This window comes from Oratosquilla oratoria, chromosome 33, assembly GCF_046742065.1.
Source record: "Oratosquilla oratoria isolate Oo_2021 chromosome 33, ASM4674206v1, whole genome shotgun sequence".
Taxonomy (NCBI): Eukaryota; Metazoa; Arthropoda; class Malacostraca; order Stomatopoda; family Squillidae; genus Oratosquilla; species Oratosquilla oratoria.
In genome coordinates, this window is record NC_134809.1 from 19,868,065 (window position 1) to 19,873,064 (window position 5,000).

Genomic DNA, 5,000 nt, shown 5'->3' on the forward strand with positions numbered 1-5,000 from the left:
TATATTTAAATACATATATATGTACACACGCATAATAATATATGTGTGTGCAAACAATAAAGTCATTCATATATACGGTTACCGTTTAGCTTTTGGGCGACCTTATCTGTGTTCTTCTTTTCGGTCTGCTCTCCGAGCTCCCTCGCGCCTCGCCCGTCAGGGAACTTGGAGGACCTGCAGAGTCGAGACGCCCGACCACACGACTTCAGGAAACCAGACGTCGCTTGGATCCATGGATATAAGGTAAGTGACTTTGCCAGTGAGAGAGAACGTGTGTACTCGTCTAAATGCAATGCATAGAATTAGAGCTATATTCGTATAGTCCCGTTTGTAGTCAAAGAATGCTTTGAATTTGCTTACGCTACCTGATTGCAATGTTTCTTCTTCTAGACAGAAGGGGAGTTTAATGGAAATTGACGTCGCTCGGCAGCTTGCAGGCACCATGGAAAGTAAGGTAAGTGACTTTGTCTAAGTAAGATCACGTATGTATTTACACAATATAGAAGATAAAATGTACAGTCGCAGACTTTCATATCTGTGCTTTCATTGGCTTTGAAATCACTTATGATGTCTGACTGTACTATTTTATCTCCTATATTGCGTCTGCGTGTTTGCGTGTGTGTGTGTGAGTCTGTGTGTGTGTATGACCCATGAAATGCATGTCGCGCAGCGCAAAAGACTGATTTGTAAGGTCCATAGTGCACGGAAGTTCCCGCAAAACGTGTGACTGTCACATGATCCTGCTGTCGTACAAGGTCCAAGGTGTACGCACGTTTCTTGTGATGCCAGTATCGTGTGAAGCGGGTTATCCGTGTTTACGATTAAATCTACGTCTTTTGCATCCATGACGGTGTGCTTGTATGTTGACTATATGTATGGATGAATATGTGTAGGGAAAACGCGATATCTGAATATGCTTATGAGCATGTTTGAATGTTTGTGAGTGCTTGCAGTGAATGGAGTCCTGGTCACCCCAGCGTCCCGGTAGGCAGGCGATTGTTCGACGGTCGCCCCAGCATCCCGGTTGGCAGGTGACAAGGAGTTGCTCCAGCGTCCCGGTAGACAGGTGTCCAGTCCCTGGTCACCCCAGCGTCCCGGTAGGCAGGTAACTGTGTGTTTGAGGGTGCGCCTTTGGTGTGTTTGACTGCATACGTGTGTGAATGCCTGTATGAGTGTTTGTATGTGTGACTGCCTGAGTGTATGTTTGAATGCTTGTGAGTGTTTGCATTGAATGGAGTCCTGGTCACCCCAGCGTCCCGGTAGGCAGGCGATCGTTCGACGGTCGCCCCAGCGTCCCGGTTGGCAGGTGACAAGGAGTTGCCCCAGCGTCCCGGTAGGCAGGTGTCCAGTCCCTGGTCACCCCAGCGTCCCGGTTGGCAGGTAACTGTGTGTTTCAGATTGTGTGCCCTTTGGTATGCTTGACTGCATACATGTTTGAGTGTCTGTTTGTGTGGTTGTATGTGTGAGTGGCTGAGTGCATGTTTGAATGCTTGTGAGTGTTTGCAGTGACTAGAGTCCTGGTCATCCCAGCGTCCCGGTAGGCAGGCGATCGTTCGACGGTCGCCCCAGCGTCCCGGTTGGCAGGTGACAAGGAGTTGCCCCAGCGTCCCGGTAGGCAGGTGTCCAGTTCCTGGTCACCCCAGCGTCCCGGTTGGCAGGTAACTGTGTGTTTCAGATTGTGTGGCTCTTAGTATATTTGACTGCATACATGTGTGAGTGTTAGTTTGTGTAGTTGTATGTGTGAGTGGCTGAGTGCATGTTTGAATGCTTGTGAGTGTTTGCAGTGAATGGAGTCCTGGTCACCCCAGCGTCCCGGTAGGCAGGTGATCGTTCGACGGTCGCCCCAGCGTCCCGGTTGGCAGGTGACAAGGAGTTGCCCCAGCGTCCCGTTAGGCAGATGTCCAGTCCTTGGTCACCCCAGCGTCCCGGTTGGCAGGTAACTGTGTGTTTCAGATTGTGTGCCCTTTGGTATGCTTGACTGCATACATGTTTGAGTGTCTGTTTGTGTAGTTGTATGTGTGAGTGGCTGAGTGCATGTTTGAATGCTTGTGAGTGCTTGCAGTGAATGGAGTCCTGGTCACCCCAGCGTCCCGGTAGGCAGGCGATCGTTCGACGGTCGCCCCAGCGTCCCGGTTGGCAGGTGACAAGGAGTTGCCCCAGCGTCCCGGTAGGCAGGTGTCCAGTTCCTGGTCACCCCAGCGTCCCGGTTGGCAGGTAACTGTGTGTTTCAGATTGTGTGGCTCTTAGTATGTTTGACTGCATACATGTGTGTCAGTTTGTGTAGTTGTATGTGTGAGTGGCTGAGTGCATGTTTGAGTGCTTGTGAATGCTTGCAGTGAATGGAGTCCTGGTCACCCCAGCGTCCCGGTAGGCAGGCGATCGTTCGACGGTCGCCCCAGCGTCCCGGTTGGCAGGTGACAAGGAGTTGCCCCAGCGTCCCGGTAGGCAGGTGTCCAGTCCTTGGTCACCCCAGCGTCCCGGTTGGCAGGTAACTGTGTGTTTCAGATTGTGTGCCCTTTGGTATGCTTGACTGCATACATGTTTGAGTGTCTGTTTGTGTAGTTGTATGTGTGAGTGGCTGAGTGCATGTTTGAATGCTTGTGAGTGCTTGCAGTGAATGGAGTCCTGGTCACCCCAGCGTCCCGGTAGGCAGGCGATCGTCCGACGATCGCCCCAGCGTCCCGGTTGGCAGGTGACAAGGAGTTGCCCCAGCGTCCCGGTAGGCAGGTGTCCGGTCTCTGGTCAACCCAGCGTCCCGGTAGGCAGGTAACTGTGTGTTTCAGATTGTGTGGCTCTTAGTATGTTTGACTGCATACATGTGTGTCAGTTTGTGTAGTTGTATGTGTGAGTGGCTGCGTGCATGTTTGAGTGCTTGTGAGTGCTTGCAGTGAATGGAGTCCTGGTCACCCCAGCGTCCCGGTAGGCAGGTGATCGTTCGACGGTCGCCCCAGCGTCCCGGTTGGCAGGTGACAAGGAGTTGCCCCAGCGTCCCGTTAGGCAGATGTCCAGTCCTTGGTCACCCCAGCGTCCCGGTTGGCAGGTAACTGTGTGTTTCAGATTGTGTGCCCTTTGGTATGCTTGACTGCATACATATTTGAGTGTCTGTTTGTGTGGTTGTATGTGTGAGTGGCTGAGTGCATGTTTGAATGCTTGTGAGTGTTTGCAGTGAATGGAGTCCTGGTCACCCCAGCGTCCCGGTAGGCAGGCGATCGTTCGACGGTCGCCCCAGCGTCCCGGTTGGCAGGTGACAAGGAGTTGCCCCAGCGTCCCGGTAGGCAGGTGTCCAGTTCCTGGTCACCCCAGCGTCCCGGTTGGCAGGTAACTGTGTGTTTCAGATTGTGTGGCTCTTGGTATGTTTGACTGCATACATGTGTGAGTGTCAGTTTGTGTAGTTGTATGTGTGAGTGGCTGAGTGCATGTTTGAATGCTTGTGAGTGTTTGCAGTGAATGGAGTCCTGGTCACCCCAGCGTCCCGGTAGGCAGGCGATCGTCCCACGGTCGCCCCAGCGTCCCGGTTGGCAGGTGACAAGGAGTTGCCCCAGCGTCCCGGTAGGCAGGTGTCCAGTCCTTGGTCACCCCAGCGTGCCGGTTGGCAGGTAACTGTGTGTTTCAGATTGTGTGCCCTTTGGTATGCTTGACTGCATACATGTTTGAGTGTCTGTGTAGTTGTATGTGTGAGTGGCTGAGTGCATGTTTGAATACTTGTGAGTGCTTGCAGTGAATGGAGTCCTGGTCACCCCAGCGTCCCGGTAGGCAGGCGATCGTTCGACGGTCGCCCCAGCGTCCCGGTTGGCAGGTGACAAAGAGTTGCCCCAGCTTCCCGGTAGGCAGGTGTCCAGTTCCTGGTTACCCCAGCGTCCCGATAGGCCGGTAACTGTGTGTTTGAGATTGTGTGGCTCTTAGTATGTTTGACTGCATACATGTGTGAGTGTCAGTTTGTGTAGTTGTATGTGTGAGTGGCTGAGTGCATGTTTGAATGCTTGTGAGTGTTTGCAGTGAATGGAGTCCTGGTCACCCCAGCGTCCCGGTAGGCAGGCGATCGTTCGACGGTCGCCCCAGCGTCCCGGTTGGCAGGTGACAAGGAGTTGCCCCAGCGTCCCGTTAGGCAGATGTCCAGTCCTTGGTCACCCCAGCGTCCCGGTTGGCAGGTAACTGTGTGTTTCAGATTGTGTGCCCTTTGGTATGCTTGACTGCATACATGTTTGAGTGTCTGTTTGTGTAGTTGTATGTGTGAGTGGCTGAGTGCATGTTTGAATGCTTGTGAGTGTTTGCAGTGAATGGAGTCCTGGTCACCCCAGCGTCCCGGTAGGCAGGCGATCGTTCGACGGTCGCCCCAGCGTCCCGGTTGGCAGGTGACAAGGAGTTGCCCCAGCGTCCCGGTAGGCAGGTGTCCAGTTCCTGGTCACCCCAGCGTCCCGGTTGGCAGGTAACTGTGTGTTTCAGATTGTGTGGCTCTTAGTATATTTGACTGCATACATGTGTGAGTGTCAGTTTGTGTAGTTGTATGTGTGAGTGGCTGACTGCATGTTTGAGTGCTTGTGAGAGTTTGCAGTGAATGGAGTCCTGGTCACCCCAGCGTCCCGGTAGGCAGGCGATCGTTCGACGGTCGCCCCAGCGTCCCGGTTGGCAGGTGACAAGGAGTTGCCCCAGCGTCCCGGTAGGCAGATGTCCAGTCCTTGGTCACCCCAGCGTCCCGGTTGGCAGGTAACTGTGTGTTTCAGATTGTGTGCCCTTTGGTATGCTTGACTGCATACATGTTTGAGTGTCTGTTTGTGTAGTTGTATGTGTGAGTGGCTGAGTGCATGTTTGAATGCTTGTGAGTGTTTGTAGTGAATGGAGTCCTGGTCACCCCAGCGTCCCGGTAGGCAGGCGATCGTTCGACGGTCGCCCCAGCGTCCCGGTTGGCAGGTGACAAGGAGTTGCCCCAGCGTCCCGGTAGGCAGGTGTCCAGTTCCTGGTCACCCCAGCGTCCCGGTTGGCAGGTAACTGTGTGTTTCAGA